Source organism: Aythya ferina (genome assembly GCF_964211825.1).
Source record: "Aythya ferina genome assembly, chromosome: 10".
Taxonomy (NCBI): Eukaryota; Metazoa; Chordata; class Aves; order Anseriformes; family Anatidae; genus Aythya; species Aythya ferina.
Window position 1 is genome coordinate 16,022,354 of NC_140306.1, and position 17,484 is coordinate 16,039,837.

The 17,484-nt window shown below is 38.8% G+C and overlaps 1 protein-coding gene across 4 annotated transcripts in view; it reads left to right on the forward strand.

Moving 5' to 3' along the window:
* NOL8 (nucleolar protein 8) overlaps nucleotides 1–17,484 on the forward strand; it is a 50,509-nt gene that overhangs the window by 24,704 nt on the left and 8,321 nt on the right. The window contains exons 18-21 of one of the 4 annotated variants that reach the window (XR_014696565.1): nucleotides 2,349–3,449; nucleotides 5,731–5,820; nucleotides 11,316–11,523; nucleotides 13,082–13,193. The gene's annotated coding sequence lies outside the window, so the exon portion shown is untranslated. Of the gene's footprint in view, nucleotides 1–2,348; nucleotides 3,450–5,401; nucleotides 5,593–5,730; nucleotides 5,821–11,315; nucleotides 11,524–13,081; nucleotides 13,194–17,484 lie in introns of all 4 variants that reach the window. The other 3 variants (XR_014696564.1, XR_014696566.1, XR_014696567.1) reach the window with 3 other exon arrangements.

Sequence of the window (17,484 nt, forward strand, 5' to 3'; positions counted from 1 at the left end):
TTTTATATTATTGTTGAAATAACGTATTGTTGGCCTCCGTTCTTCAGTTCCATGTTTGTAACTGCATTCTGTCTTCAGAAGTGCATGGTTTCTGACGGGAGCTTGCTGCAGTAATGGCCACCTGACTGCACCGAAGCAGCTGAGGCATGTGCTAGCATTCCTTTCTCTTGCCTGTCCTGTGGTTGCAGTATGGAAAGAGACCGGTTACATCCAACCACCTCGCTGATTTGCTGTTTGTGCATGTCACCACCCCCTGATTTCTTTTATTTATTTATTTTTTTAAGCTTTGGTGGAGTTTGAATCACGCTTCATGTACAAACATAACTCCCAAGGAGATGAAATTCTGGTGGATGATTTGCACTACACAGAACAGCAAAACTTAGCCTACAAGTAGTATTGTGTTTGCACATGCCATAATTTATCTTGTGACTCTAATGTGGTTTGTTGCAAAAGCCAAAAAGTATATATCTTATGTTTATTTCATATGAAATTCACTCTAGTGACAAAGGGCTTATAATGTTTCCGGTCAATTGCTTTTGGTTGTTGGAGGAGGGTTTGTTTTCCCATTTGCCACAAAAGAAACTGGTTTTAGTGTTGGGGACTTAAGTCCCACTTACTGCTGAAACCTGCGTGCAAGGCCTTGCTCGTTACTGCTCTTCTTCAAGATGACACCTGAAGTTTCAACAATTATATTATTGATGAATGTGAATTACTCAAACATCCTTATTAATTTACTGTAATTATGCCTGGAGGATTTTCTCAGTAGTTTGTCCCATTACTTAGGATTATTCACTGTAATGTAACTCTTAATCAAAGCATACTGAATCCCATGGCCTGCTCAGGGCTGGCTCAAGCATATCAGTTCTCAGAACATTGAAGTTGTTAATTTTAATAAATGTTTCTGGTTTGGTTTTGTTTTGTTCCAAATTCAACACTGATTTGCGTTAGAATAGGAGCAAAGGAGGTAGTATGTTAGCTTTTCCATTTCTTATCTTCAGCAGCAGGTATTTTGTATCACTTTTCCCTGAGCTAAGGCACACCCTTGATTTCCATTAAAAAGGGGGGGTGCTGGAAGAGGTGAGATTTTTAGACCCTCATTTTTGTCAGCACTTATTTTAATATACAGGTCACATAAAAGGTGAAAACATTTTTTAAAACAAAAACCAACAAAAACCTATAAGGGTATTTTAATTGTAAACCCATGTGGTATTGTGGCTTTATTTTGTTTGTTTTGTTTTTAATTTAGGAGGGAGTCTTAATTTGCTTCCAGATCTCAGTTCAGTACCTTTTGAAATAGAAAACCTCACTTTGGTCTCCCTACTTTGCTTCCTACAGCAGTCACACAGTTCTTAAAGACTTTTATTGGAAAATACAGCAGCAGGGATTGGAACCACATTGCTCTGTTGCTTTGGAAACAATTAACAGAAGTTTTCACAGCCTCACATGAAACACCTATAGACAGTGGTTTTCTGCCCATATAGTGAGCTTCATTTCAGGGAGTTGTACATTCTTGGGCAAACTTCTTGCTTTTCCTGTTAGCTCAAGGAGAGACAGTCATTGGGTATTCTAATTCAGTAAAGCTTGCCATACTGCTGTGTTAGCAGAGGTAACGTCTGCAGCGGTTTGCTGTAACAGAGTAGGGCTCATTATGCATGGTAGGAGCAGGCAGAGTTTGTGTAGCAACAGCTCTGGCAGCCAATCGCCAGAGATGGTAGATAAAGTGGAAGCATTCGTAGCACTTCCTCTGCTTTTATTTTTAAGACGTTCTTTCCTGATCCCCCTCCTCCACTGCAGGCGTAAGGTGGCGACCTGAAGTTCTCACTCTGTTTTGTACGATATAACTTGGTTATTAGAAACAATTGCAAGTTATACCAAGCCTTTTTTCTGTAATCATTTTGTTTTGACCCATGCCTGCTGTGAAAAGGTTCTGTGTTTTGTTTGCCTCTCTGTAAAGTACTTCGCAGTGCCAGCTGTGCGGTTTAGCTGAGTAAAATGTCTGAGTTTGTGTACACATTTTTCAAGAGGACTTAAGAGACAGCGAACAAATCTTATTAGCATCTATTGCAGTGTCCCAGTATCTGTTTTGATTAACAAGACTACAGTAAAGAGAGCACTGGAAGCTGCTTCGTACAGCAGAACGTAACTCGTACTGTGTCATAGGCTGCTGACTCAGAAACAGTTAACTTTGGTATTAGTGAGTTTCCTTTAATGACCTGGAGGGGGTTGGATAGCTAATGCTGATGATACTGGCAAGTAGCCTTGTGCTGTAAGGAAATGAGAGAGGTTAAGAATTAATGCAAGTTAAAAAATCTAATGCTGAGGAATTGAACTCTCTTCCTGCCTTCCAGGTGTTTAAGACAGCTGAATGCACTGGATAATAGAGAAGAAAAGGATTTTTGAACCTCCTCAGTCTACTGCTTTGTTTTGGAACAGAGGAAAAATGGTCTTTTACTTAAATAAATGGAGTTTTCATCTGCTGGGCAAGCTCGTAATTGTTTGCCTCTCCTTCCGTCTCTGGCCCAATCATCAGAATAGCTTGATGAAGTCGGATAATCTTGGTAGCAAGCAGTGTCTTTACTTTGGTAACAAAGTCCAACCTGTAATAACAGCAGCTGGGCTTCAAGGAAGATACACATGGCACCTCCTGTTGTTACACACAGAGACCCTGTGTGCTGCTGAGTAACATGACCTGCTGTTTTTGACAAGTCCCTGAATTCAGCCTTATGATATTTCATATCTCACAGTCTTGTTAGCATTTGTTTTTAAAATGCTGTCTTACCCACAGACAAAGAAGCAGTAGCCTGCTTCTCAGCTTTCAAGCTCAGAGATAGTTGAGGGCATTGATCTGTGATCACACAACACAACATCTTGGAAAACAGAAGTTCCCTTTCCAAAGAGTAGTCCCAGTGAAGGTGTTTCTAGTGCTTATCAGAATAGAAGTAGAATGTTTATTTTCTGTTTTAATGGTCAGTGTTAAATCTCTTCATTTATTTATTCACTTGTTCTTCTTAAGAATATGGGGAGGACAACAGCCAGGAGTGGAAAATGAGATTAAAAGCAAGTAACTATTTTGCAAATAACCAAAAGAAAATTCCGAAGATGAAGGTGTTGTTTTGTAGATGGCCCACAGGACATGAAATGTGTTAAGCTTGATTGCTCTTACTGTATAGGATAATAGCAAGAAAGTGGAAGCTGGTAAATCAAACCAGTGTACACAGTAAGCTTCCCATAAGCTTTGGAAGATGATGTTTTTGATGCATTTGTTTCCATTAACCTCTCTTTCTTTTCCATACTTTACAGTTTAGCAGATGCTTTTTATTTATTTAATTCCTGCCTCTAATCTGTGTTTGAATCGCTGTAATGAATTTTCAGTGCTCAGTTGTTCACCTCAATTAAATGATGTGAATTTACCACCACAGAGCCAAGTTTCAACAAGCTGCAGCAGTTAGGTAAGTGGAGGTTTGTTAGCCATCTGAAAACATTTTATCTGTGTTTCAGTGTAAGCCTTAGAAAGGGTGCATATTATTGCTTAATGCCATTTTTTTGTCAGACAAAAATTAGGATGCCATTCAATCTAGTCTGTTTTGCATCATGATTTTGTTGTCCTACATTTCCATGATTTTATATTATAGGAGGTTCATTAATTCACATTATAATTATTCTCTTCAAAAGATATCTTGCCTTTCATGAAGATAACTTCTATTTCACATCTATACTGACAAACCTAAGTAGTAGGAAACCACTAATCAAACTTTAATGCAGTGGGTTTGCAGACCTATAAAGCTCAAACCATTTTTTTTTTTTTTCACTTTGAGGGTGGTGTTCAGTTTTTCTGAAACCAGAAGATAGAAAATGTTGCTTTTCTTATTTTAGCTGAAAGCTGGAGATTCCTCTGAAATCCAGATTTCAAAACCTGGGTCTCTAGAGAGAATGCCACGTCTTGAATGGACAATAACATTTTTTGTTGTTGTTCCTAATAGTGATAAGACAATCAGTTACTTTGGTAAAGTGCTTGCCACAAGACTTTGCCTGTACACTTCAAATAAATCTAAAAGGCCAAATTTTACTTTGACGTCTGAGCACACACTGAGGACATTCACCCCCAGTGCAAACTGCTGAGTGCTCAGTTCTTCAGCAAATCAAACCACATATTTGCACACTTAGATTTTCCTCAAGTATGTGCATCTAAGCACTTGTTTCTGGGCACTCTAGCCTACCTGTTAAGAAGAGAAATGGAATATTGCTTAAAATCATCTTTTCTTTATTATGCAAGCCTTTTGCATATGCTTAAACTTGTGGTTTCTGGTTTCATGGTTAGAGCTGTTTAGCTAACAGTCAGTCAAGTGTAGGGTGTCACTGTGTTTTGCTCTTTCCTGGCAGCACAGTGGAGACAGCTGCAGAGAAACTAATTCAGAGTCAGGTTCTGTTCACCACTTAGTCCCTTCACAATTGCAATGACAAGCTTCACAAAATAGCTGAGGGAGTCCTGAGCAACCAGTACCTAGTGGCACTTAAAGATTTAGAGACCTGCTGTTTTTGTTCCATTCTAGAAACATAAACAGACAACAGAAATAGCTATACAGCTTTAGGTGTTACCTGACTGATAAAAGCATTTTATCAAAGCAAGAAAATTTAAGTTCCCATGTGTCCGGAGCGAAATGATCTCTGTCCTTGTTTCTGTCACCTATAAGATTTTTTTTGGGGGTTGAGGGAGGTGGGCGGCACTTCTTGTGCTTTCCTGTGTGGGCTGTTCTCTTGGTTCAGGTGTCCACATAGCGGACAAACCTCCAAATCCAATATGAGTTTACAGTGTTTTCTTCTTGCAGGATTCTCCCTTTGAAGGAGTATTTGCCACTGGTGATGCAGTGCCTGCTTTACAGTAGTTCTTAAAAAATATGATCACTCATACTAGACATCCATTATGCAAGATCTTCCCCTGCATGCAGCTGAGGGCTATTTATAATAGCTTGATTTTTCATGCAACTCTGACAGCAATGGGATATAAAATGCTACAGCTTTTTGAAATTCCTTATTTTACGTTAGCTTTCATCCCTGCTATTAATGCACGTAACAAGCTGCAGTCATAGTGGGAGAAAGACCAGAGGTGGCAGAGAAGCCACTGATTTGAATATCTTCCTCATGAAGCTCTCAGATGAAGTTGTTTTCTCTCTGAAATACTAGTCAATGATGTATGTGTGCAGTCCTAGTTCTCATCTAGCCCACTTTTAGAACAAGTAGAAAAAAATTAAATTGGAAGGAAAAAAAAAAAAAGCTGTAGCCCTTTCAAGAAAGATTTTTCTCTAAGTATAAGCAAAGCTGAATTTGACATGCCATAGTTTCTTGAAGGCAGCTGTGGGTTTGGATTTCTCTAGGTTAACAGTGTATCTGTTTTCTGTTGTAGATTCATGCAGCTTTTCTTGTTTACGCATGTTCTGCACACACTCCTCTCATGTTTGATTTGTAATACCTACGTAAGCAAACCGACTGATAAATTATGATCCATTTAATTCTCGATGTAGAAGATGGTGGATGCTTGGATGCTGCCATATTCCCTAATATAACTGGGAATGTGCTAGGATCAAAGTACACATGGTGTGTTCTGTACTGTCAAAACGAGGGGAAATAGTGCATAAGAAACAAGATCATATGGTGCAGACACTTTTTCATTTTAAATGAAATTTATGGGTTTGGCAATTAACCTTAATCTATTTTTTTTATTGTTTTTATCAGATTATAGCTGCTGGTTGCAGTGTGGAAGTGTTTAATGGAATAGCCTTATTCATGTTTGACCAAGGTCGTGTTGATACCACAGAATTAATGGTATGTATTGAAAAGAGAGTTGAACTGTGAGGTTACTCAACATGTGAGTACCTACTAAATGTGTCAGGATACTAAAAAAAAAAAAAAAAAGAAAAAAAAAGAGAAGGATTACTAGTTTCTGTAAGGCTAAAAAACATGCCTGCTTATGTAACCGTATTTGTTGAGCTCTGGGGGATAAACTACTTAAAAATGTTTCTTCTACATTGGAGTAGTGCTTTAAACTTAATTTTAAAGATGAAAGTTTTTATTTTGTAGAAGAGGAGATGTAATAAAGATAGATTGTGATGAAACAATATCTAAAGCTCCTAAATTAATCACAAGTGTAACTTAACAACAAAAGCTTTATAAATATGATTATTTCCAACTTCCCCAACCTCAGTCTGGAAGAGATGCAATGTATGATCTGCTGTGCAGCAGTGGTGGAAACAGCAGCTCACCTTCCTGACCGGGTGGCACCAACATTGTCATTTTGGTGTTTGTAGTGCAATGCTAATAGGCTCTAAGGGTGGGTGGGATCTTCCGTTAAATTCCAGTCCGTATAGTAGGCAGGATAATTGATTCCTGGAAACTCCAGTGTTGTTTTGATAGGCTGCTTTAAGGATCTATTTTATGTTCTTGTTCTAGTAAATAGTTAACTGAAACTGCAACTGCTTTTAAGGAGTCAGTTACTTTTTTTGATTCCTGAAATTATGATCTCTGTATTTTCTCCTGTCCTGCTATCTTTGCAACCGTGGTGAATCCATTAAAGGAAACTTTCAAGCATGCCATTCTTATTTATAAACCTTTGCAATCTGAGGAACAACTGAATTGGTACTGTCAGGTAGCATTCGATACATCTTGCAGTTAAAGTGACAGATACTTTGTGGGTTTTCTTTTTCCTTTTCTTCTAGATTTTGTGGTTCACTTTGGAGAATGACAGCATTTTAATTTATCTTATAGATATAAAAGATAATTCTGTAGTGATAACATTAGCAAAACAAGATCTTCACCTTTGGTCTTGAGAGAGAAGTAAAATGGCAAAAAATAAAAATAAAAATAAAAATAAAAATAAAAATAAAAATAAAAATAAAGTATCCTTATAAAGCAATTTGATTCCCTCCCTACCCCTCCCAACACCCTTGAACTTCTTACTCTTCATAAATAGCTTTCCAACATGCAATTCTTAGTTATTAATAGTTACAGTTCTTATGTCATTTCAAAAGCACTCTGTACCTAACAGGCATGAGCCTGAAATTCTTTTGTTCTGAGCTGAAATGAAAGTCTTAGTGCATGACAGGGGGAAGTAAATTAAACAACTGTTATAGGGCTATTTTTAGGTTCAGTAACTGCACCAGGCACTTGTTTGATGCTTCTGATTTATTTATTATTTCTGCTTTAAAAATTTCAAGGGAAGAACTGTCAGATGTGCATGTTGGACTAAAAGGTGCTTCAGGTCTACACTAAATATGAGGGTGAGGCTAGTTCACACCTGTCTCCTCTGGGGACTTCAGCTGGTCGTGCCTGTTGTGCTTTGTGTTTATTCATTTTTTTGTTATTAATTTTTTTTTTGTTATTGTTTTTTTGTTTTGAGGATTAAAGCATAGAAGTGCCAATAATAAGGCAGTGCCTTTACCCTGCATGCTACATCTTGCAGTGACGTCCCTGCATTGCTCTCTAGCTTCTAGTGCCTGTAAATAGTGGCTACAAATCAGTGTTGCAGCTTTGGCAACAGGGGTAATTTTTCAGGATACAAATGGAAAGTAGGTGTCCTGCAGGCTGTTAGGGGACTTTGTACTTAGCTGCACTTCCTGATTTTTTTTTTTTTTTTTTACTCTTCCATTTTTCCTCTTGTTTGTAGTCTTTGCTGTTAAGCAAAAAATGGCATGTTTTATATTAGTATCATTTCATATGGTTTAGTTCTAGACAAGAATTATCAGGGTTATCTCGTCCATACTCTGCCGTCTTAGGTCCATGATATATGTCTAATGCTGCAGCTTTTCTTAATACCAGAGCAGAAAGTGAAACATTTCTTCTAGAAGCAGGGAAGGCACCAGCCTTCACCTCTTAAAAGACAATGTGAAGTTCACCATTTCATTCAGTTATTGCAGGTACAAGTAAACTGTTTCATTCTTCTTGTCACTTAAGTTTGGCTTGATATGAGACAAGACTCAAAGGCAACTTACTGGCTGTCCTCTATCCGAAGTCAGGATGGCAAGCCACTGCTAATAGCCTCAGTGACTGAAAACAAATTGGGAGAGAAATGAAAATTATAAGAGTTTTTTTTTTTTGTTGTTATGAGCAAGCTTTTCTGTTATACTTTCTCATTGAAGTAGTAATCTAAAACAAGAAAGGTTTTTTATTGTTTCATAAATAAATGGACTAATTTCTGCCCAACTGGACCTGATCAGAGTTTAAATGGCATTTAAGAGGCATTGGCATTTAGAAAGGGTCAAAAATATTTAAAGAGGATAATTACTCCTACACAGATTTATACAAATACTGTCATAATACCTTTCAGAGTCCCAGCTCTCTTCTGCAGTATGCAAAAGCTTTAAAATGTCCAGTAAAGCCTTCAGCTGAAATGTTCATTAGACACCTATTTCAGATGATTTTAAGGATTCTTTGGAATAACAGTTGTTCTAGATCTGGCTCTCTGAACAGACCAAACAACCATTGTCCCTCTGAAATGGTATCTAAAGCCCTAGACAGTAAAATACAGTATTTGTTGTTATGTTGGCTTTTTTGCTCATAAAACATAAAATGAAAATTAAATATATGACATGCTAGAAATGTCTCATTTCAGCTGAACTGGGTTACGAGGTAAATCTTCAGTTGTATCCTCCTCTGCACTGTGCGCCTTCGTACTTTTTCTTTTGGTTGCAAATAAACAACAGAAATGAACTAAGCTGGGGACTTGCTGTTGATAAAAAGGAGTATGTTCTGTGCTCTTTTTATGCTGCTTGTGCTAGGCATGGAGCTCATCCGTCTCCATGATCAGCAAGCTAGTCTCAGTCTCCTAATCCAGCAGCAAAAGTGGTTTTAGTTAATAGATAGCTTCCAGATATTTGCAAGTGTGTTTTTTTTTTGTTTTGTTTTGTTTTTTTTTGTTTTGTTTTGTTTTGTTATGTGTTCTACTCTGTGTATACTGTGCAAATAGAAATAGCTGTGCAAATCTGAGTGTTCTTCTGGCATCTTCCCTGCTTCCTTCCTTAAGGCCCCCTGCCAGTGTACGAGAGCAGTTTGCTTTGTGTTGTTCCAAGCAGGGTAAGAAGGCAGCGGTTGTACTTAGTCAGAGGCAACTTCTTGTGGAGATGCACAGTGTGTTATTGCTAAAAGAACCAGGATATCAGCTTTGATTTCATCTTATACGTCACACATCTGTCTACACTGGGATATATTCCATGAATTTTTTATTCACTTTGTCATGCTATCTTTGTGGTACATCTCAATTTTTCTTTCAAGTATTTGGAAATCTACGTTGAATAATTTGTATTAGGAAGCTTACAAGTAATGTTAAGCTTTCCAAGGTATGATAGTAAGTTAATTTTGATTACCCGCCTTCATTTAATTGTTCTTGTATGGGTTTAGATCTTTGCAGTTTATTTTGCTCTCATCTCATCTTTGTAATTCAAAGAAATACAATTTTGGTAATATTTGGGTTGCCAGTAAATTCTATGATATTGCAGTGCCTAAAAGTTGCGTGTGTGTATAAAATAGTATGTCTCTGTGGTGATTACTGAAGTCTGTTATGATGGCAATTTGTTTTACATGTTAAAGCTTGTAAGAGAAAATGCTTTTAGTTGTCAAATAACTTAAAAAAAAAAAAAAAAAAAAAGTGTATTTTTTTATTAGCTGGGGAGCAAATGGCAAGAAACAAACACACCCACCTTCACCCCATGAAATTTAGGAAGTACTCTGGTGTGCAAAGTCAGTGCTCTTTATTCAGAAGGGAGCTTATATAAATAGAAATCAATTGAAGTACTGTGTTTTTGGAAGTTTTACCTCCAATGTTACTAACTGCGTGTTGCTCTTAGGAGAGAGCGTAGGCTGCTTCATGATTTATATCGTGTTAGTTGACCATGACTAGGGGTAATTGTGAGGCTGAAATTCCAGCCTGAGGAAGGATCTGGGCACTACGTGTACTGTGTGATGCAATCCTTAGCAATGGGCCTAACATACCAGCTGCTGTGTGTTTGCACCAGATGAATTCCGAGCCAGTAAACCTTACTGGAGTGAGGAACACCGAGCTGCACGGCATGGGCACACCCAGGTGGGTTTGTAGGTGCTGGATAACCTGCAGCAGCACCAGCCCTAAGGTCAAGCTAAATCAGCTCTCGAGCTGATTCTGTTCTGTGGCAGTTTGTTGCGTATGTACTGACTGCCTTCAGGTGCAAGAGGACACTGAAGTGACGTTTGAGCTGGATCCTGTCTGGAGCAGCTTGGATCTCTCAGCTGTGGCATATAGTGTTCCTGAGCACAAGCCACCCACAAGTGTTCAGGTGTACTCAAAGGCTTCCATTGGGAGCACTTTGTGATGGGAGAAAGTGGCACCATACATGTTTTTTAGGGTCCTAATTAGGGTTTGGCTTAGTGTTATGGTTAGGGTTGTTTGGAAAGAGGGAAGGCGCAGAGTCCTGTTGTGTGTGGGGTTGCGTAAAGGCTCCCCAAGGGAGTTGAGGTGTACCCAAAGGCTTCTGTTGGGAGCACTTTTTGATGGGAGTGGATTAATTCCTGCTTAACAATAAACCCTGAAAAATGAGGAGGAGTAGATGCTTGCAAAGTTCATTGATTTCTCTGAGGCCATTCACTGTTGCTTTCATGTTCCTGTTGTTACCTTTAGTTAAAGAATTCCATCTTTATCTCCTACCTACAAAACAGAATAAGTATTTACAACGAAATGCACAAAACTTACAGCATTTTAATCTACCATAGTTCATTGTCACTTATGGCCCATCAGATTATTTTTTTAAACAGGCTGCTGAAGTATTTTTTGTTACAGGCTTAAATTAATATTTTATGCTTCTTTTTTAATTCAGTTATTTTTAATCCTCAAAATTGGGATGGTTGAATGGTCGAGCAACAGTGGTTTTATTCAAATTAAATGTTCCTTAGATACTTGCAGTTGTCAGGAGATGTTTGCTTCCTCCTGACTTGCAGATTCTCCTCATCCTCTTACTGTTGGTAGCTGTTGTCTTCTGCAAGGTACCCAGAAGGTGCTCAAGGCAAAATGAGCTGGATAAGCTTAGTAGTTTAAGTTGGTGATCCAAGCTACCTTGTCTGAATTTTCGCCTGAGTGATAAGATAATACTCACGTGAAGTAGTCTGCTGACTCTGCAGTGGAGGTGGTAATTTCCTGGCAGAAGAGCAGATGGCAAGTTCAGGTGGTTAGTCATCTTCAAGCTCATTGTAAGTTTGTTTAAAAAAAAAAAAAAATCCACTTGCTTTAGAGTTTTTATTATGAGGGCTATTGCATCTTGTTTTACAGTATTTTTAATACCAGTCTTTTTTTTATGCAGCTAAAGCATTTATTATCATCCACCTGGACTTCTGCAAGGCCTTTGACATGATCCCACATGACATCCTGGTTTCTGAATTGGAGAGAGATGGATTTGATGGGTAGACCATACAGTGGATGAGGAGTTGGATTGAAGGTGGCACCCAGAGAGTAGTGGTCAATGGCTCTGTGTCCAAGTGGAGGCCAGTGATGAGTGGTGTACCTCAGGGGTGGGTCCTCGAACTGGTACTGTTTAATATCTTTATCAGTGATGTAGACATTGGGAGGAAGTGCACTCTCAGCATGTTTGCAGATGACACCAAGCTGAGTGGTGCAGTCAATACAGCAGAAGGAAGGGATGCCATCCAAAGGGACCTGCACAGGCTGGAGAAGTGGCCCACGTGAACCTAATGAGGTTCAACAAGTCTAAGTGCAAGGTGCTGCACCTGGGCTGGGACAGTCCTGGACATGAGTACAGGCTGGGAGAAGAACTCATTGGGAGCAGCCCTGCAGAGAAGGACTTGGGGGTTCTGGTGGATGAAAAACTCAACATGAGGCAGCAGTTGGTGCTTGCAGCCCAGAAGGGCGACTGCATCCTGGGCTGCATCAAAAGAGTAGTGGCCAGCAGGTGGAGGGAGGTGATTTCCCCCCTCTGCTCAGCCCTCAGGAGGCCCCACTTGGAGTCCTGCATCCAAGTCTGAGGCCCCCAGCACAAGAAGGATGTGGGGCTGTTAGAGCAGGTCCAGAGGAGGGCCACAAAGATGATCAAGAGGCTGGAGCACCTCTCCTAGGTAGAAAGGCTGAGAGAGCTGGGGCTGTTCAGCCTGGAGAAGAGAAGGCTCCGGGGGGACCTCATTGCAGCCTTTCAGTACTTGAAGGGGATGTATAAAGAAGATGGAGAGCAACTCTTTTCTCAATCAGACATTGACAGGACAAGGGGGAGTGGTTTTAAAGCTAAGAGAGGGGAGATTGAGATTAGAGGTTAGGAGAAAATTCTTCACTCAGAGGGTGGTGAGGCACTGTAACAGGCTGCCCAGAGAGGTTGTGGATACCCTGTCCCTGGAGGTGTTCAAGACCAGGTTAGTTGAGGCCCTGAGCAATCTGATCTAGTGGGTGGTGTCCCTGCCTGTGGCCGGGGGTTGAAACTAGGTGATCTTTGAGGTTCCTTCCCACCCAAGCCATTCTATGATTCTGTGTATTGTAGACGTCTAACCCAGAGTATGTTCTTACCAGTGCTTGTTCTAACCATCACTTAGAATAGTTTGGGTTAAAAGGGACCTTAAAGCCCATCTAATTCCAACCCCAGCCATAGCTAGGGACACCTTCCACCAGACCAGATTGACCAAAACCCCGTCCAGCCTGGCCTTAAACATTTACAGGGATGGGGCATCCACAGCTTTTCTGGGTAGCCTGTTCCAGTGCCTCACCACCCTCTGAGTAAATAATTTATTCCTAATACGTAATCTAAATCCATGCTTTTTTAGATTAAAGCCATTACTCCTTGTCTTATCACTACAGTCCCTGACAGAGTCCGTCTCCTGTTTGAACAGATCAGTCTCTGTTCATTGGAGGTAATGGGGTACAGCAGGACTTACTTTCAGATTTTGTGAATAATCGAATTTCTGGGAAGATAAAGGTTTTTGTCTTGATGACTGGGACAGTAAGATGTACAACTCAGGAGAATCTTTGAAGTCTGGATGTTTAAACTGATGTTAGCTTACCACAAGTTTTTAGTGTCTGTCCTGGTCATCATCGTTTTTTTTTTCTGTTTTCTATTTTCCCTTTAAGGAAGGAGAACTGGGAGATAACTGTACCTGAACTGCAGTTTGTAATTTGAGGTTCTACAGTACAAGAGAAATCCTTGCTCCTTCTGCCTCAGAAAGGAATGAAGCACGTTCAGGTACATATGTAGTCACTGATTGCTTGTATGATTTACATAACATTTTTTAGGTAGAGGTTGTATCTTTTTTCTGCTTGATCAGCTGATAAAATTAGAAAACTATACTAGTGTTTTCCCACCCATAAACCTCTATTCCCTTGAACCCTTCATCTTAAATAAAAGCAGTTGACTTGAAATTCAAATAAGAATTGAAATCAAACCCAAGGTGAGTGCAGAGTTTAATTAGATGTATACCAGGCAGACCATCTCAAGATTCAGGATGGACAAAAAAAAAACAAACAACAACAACACATGATAAGATGATTGCCTCTAAGGTGGTCAGAGAAAAATATAGGCTGTGGAATAGCTGTTTCAGAGAGAGGGAAAAGGAAAAAAAAATCTTTTAATATAGCGTACAGGAATTTTAAGGAATTAATAAAGTCTTTACAGGTTTCAATAATCTGTTTAATCTATTTTAAAGGTTATTGCTGAGTTTGGGTTTTGTTATTCCTGCCAAAATGGAGGAGTATGTGCTGGTCTGTGTGAAGTACAGAGATTGAGGAGGGCATAGGTATTCCGGGAGAGGGGCCAAAGATGGTGTGTAAGCAGTGCAATAGGCCTGTTCTCTGCATTCTTTGGAACTCAATATCAAATCAAGTAGACTTAAATCAAATATATGCGTGTAGAATACAGCATATGGGGAACTGAAAGAAAAAATGTGGTTGTACAAGTTAATGGGGTGGAAAAGAACTCTGCAAATAAGTTTTATTGGTGTCCTCAATACCAAGTATTAAATTAGATTTGCAGAAAAGAAACGTCTCCGTACATTATGTGCATATAATCTTCCACATCTTTAATTGGGATATAAGATGTGCTATTTAGGTTGTGATGAAAAAAGTAAAATCCATGCCTAATCTACTGAGGAGTAGCTCTGCTTGTACAATTCCAAACAAGCAGGAATGCTAAGTAAGAGAACATGTTTCATTGCTGGACAATTAAACGCGAGTCTTGTGTTAACTGGGTTGTGTCCTTTAGAAATAACTTAGTACAACCTTTGTCTTGTGAGGCTTTTTGTTTGATTGGTGCAATTTGGTATTTGTTGCAGTCTTAACTGGCACAGCTAGAAGTTTTTGCATTGAATGAAACTAATGCTGATAATGTTCAGAAAACATTGAGCTCATACATATTGAAATAATTTTATGGCCCCACAGAACGAAAAGTCTAATTCAGTTTTGTAACATTAAATAACCATGTTTGTGTTCTTCATAAGTAATACGTGTCATATAGCCGTTGAGGCTGGTAGTTATGAACTGTTTTTCTTTTGAGTATTAAAATTGGAGCTCTAAGCCAGCACCTTATTAAAATATTCAAACAGCTCTTTCAAAGCTGATGGCTTCCAAATGGAAATTTAAATAACTTTGTGATAAGGGAAAGTCAATAGAGAGATTGTGAGCAGTCTACGCATGTCATAAGGTGTTTGTTTTAAAAGTACAGCATTCTTGAGAACTACATGAGATGCAAAGGACTTGCTCTGGTTTTACTTCACAGTGATGGCTCCTCCTTAATAAGAATATTTTGAATTCTCAAATCCATGATGTAACCAAAAGATAGTCACAGCTAGACATCTCAAGACTGACTGTAACTCAGGATGGAGTTTAATGGAGTGACCAGTTCTAAATATGTCCACAAATTTTAGATAGTCCTTTCATAAAAGCAATTCTGTGTATAGTACTGAAGTATGTACCTGCTGGCATATATCTACAGAATTGAAAGGCAAATTTTAATGTAAATTACTGCAGTCTTTGGAACAAAAAGTAGTCTTCTCTTATGGTATATTTTAAGCATTCTGCAAACTGGCATTGCCAGCTGTAGAATGGGTCAAACCTAACAGGATTATTGTGCTTGCTTTTTGGAAAACATGGGAACTATTGACATGCAGCTAGTTAAGACATTCATTTATATTGTTCGTATGTTTCCCAAAAGTGAACGTGAAGCATGCGCTGAGCCTAATACATTACGTGGCATGAGCATTCTGGGGTGGAATGCTTGGGACGATAAATGGTCTTGTCAGTACTGAAGCTTGACTAGTCAGAGTAGTTGTCCACGCAGCGTGCTTCAAGTAAGTTGTAGTGAGTTTCACCTTTTTAGGGTGGAATTTCTCTAAGTGCTGGGAGAAATCCATTTTTCTGTAGACTTTTCTATAGACACATTATCTGATACCTTGTACCACCTCTGAAAGATGGGAAAGAAATTCGCAATATACCTTTGAAAATTACAAGCAACTACTTAGATTAGGGAAAAAGAAGTCTGAGGGGCTTTTGTGTGCCTTTTCTTTAGAGAGCTCCGATATTTTCTGTACTGGGTAGAGGTTATGCAGCTGTTTTTATCCCACTGCTAACATATTAGGTTACAGGAATCTTTCCACTTAATTGAGCAAACACAGGAGAGTTTATGTAACTGAAGATCTGCAACTGCCAGTAGAATTAATTAGGAGAGTAATAATTAGGAAAATAGTAGTGCCCAAATGGTCCCAATAGAAAAAGCGTATTGCAATCCCAATAGAAATTTCATTAATGTTATTTGCGATGAGCTGTGCCTTTTGCAGTACCATAAAGGAGGTAAATGTGGAAGGATCTCAGTGGGGTGTCAGCTTGGGTATGAAGCAGAAACAATATCAAGGTTTTAAGCTGCCTACTCTCGTCACTGTCACCTAGTCATGGCTGCAACTCCACTATCTGCTTAAAAGCCATTCTTGATTGAATGAGCCACTTAGGGTGAAGTAGGTATGAAAGAACATTTCAGTTTGGCACTTGTTACAGATGTGTGGCTTTATGTATCAGAAACAGGTTGTCCTTTATACCAAGCAGATAACCAAATAAAAAATGAGACAAAGCTTATTTCAAACGTTTTTGCTCGAAGTCAGCAGCTTACTGGTTCGAAGAACAGAGAGGTTACTGAGCATATTGCCTAGACCTTCTATTGGAATGTTTGTCAGAGGAATAAAAGAAAAATCATTCTGATATCTTGTTCCAATTACAAAATTGTGTAGTGGGATATAAACCTGCTTTTGTATGAAAACTGTAGAATAGCTAGGTAACTTTTTTTAGCTGCATTGTGAAAAGACATCAATACACGTACCTAAGAAAGCACTCAGATTTTTATTTATTTTTTTTTTTTTTGAGGGGGAAGGGAGTAGAATCTGTGAGAGACAAACAACTTAGAAAAGAATGTATGTGATACTTTGATACCTAATCCTATCACTGTTCACAGCCTTACCAGTATCCACTTTCTTGACCAACATATTTTGGGGTGTAGGACTGGGACGTTCTTCTACAATAGAATTAAGATCATGTTGCTTTTATAGTGGCTGTTCAACACAAGCCTCTCTGGTTGCACGTCTGTCATTTGGTCAGTGAGGGCAAGTACTTTAGACATAGTTCTCAGCAGTAAGCTGAGGGTGGGTAAATCAAGTCTTCAGTCTATAGAGAGTCATGCACAGCCTGGTCACTGTAACAGATAAGATGATTTCTTTTCTATTATTATTATTTTCCTCTGATTTGACATCTTTTTTAGCCCTTTTACAAATAACGGTGTTATATTTCTCTCTACGATACTGTACAATACAGAGTGCGTTTCTCAAGCTTGTTTCATAGGTGCATTAAAATAGTGTATATGGCTAATATGTACAGTGGGATATCTTCCATGAAAAACTAACAGTAGAAACAAAGCATTTTGCAGATGATGATTCAGAGCTTCCAGCCTGGGAAAGAGATGAGTCTTATTTCTTTTCAAAGGAAGTTTCTGAGGCCTGGAGAGGTTGAGGAAGCTGTTTAAGGATCACAAATATCACCTGTAGCAGTGCTAGTAACAGAAATTGTCTCACACAATTCCAGTTTCTGACAGTATTGAAATAATAGCCTTTGTTCCTCTACTGGTGAGGTACAGTGCCTTCTGGAACGGTTAACAGGATTTTGTTTGATTTGATGATCAAACTGAACTCACAGCTAAGTAGTGCATGATGTAGTGAATACACTTTATTTTCAATGAGTGCTAAATTAATCCACAATTCTGGAAGCCAAATGCCTCTCTTTATTAGTGAAAGTTTTCAATGAGTGTTATGTGCATTTTATAGTTATCTACTCTACTTCCCCTATTAGCTGTAGTTACTGATGTTTTTAATTAACTTTGTTTCCTATTACAGTAGCAGCTGTGGATAAATACCAGTCAGGTCAGCCTCTTATTTATATGCATTTTTAAAAATGTGTCTATAACATATGCACCATTCAGTTCTGGGTTCCTGGGGCCATATTCA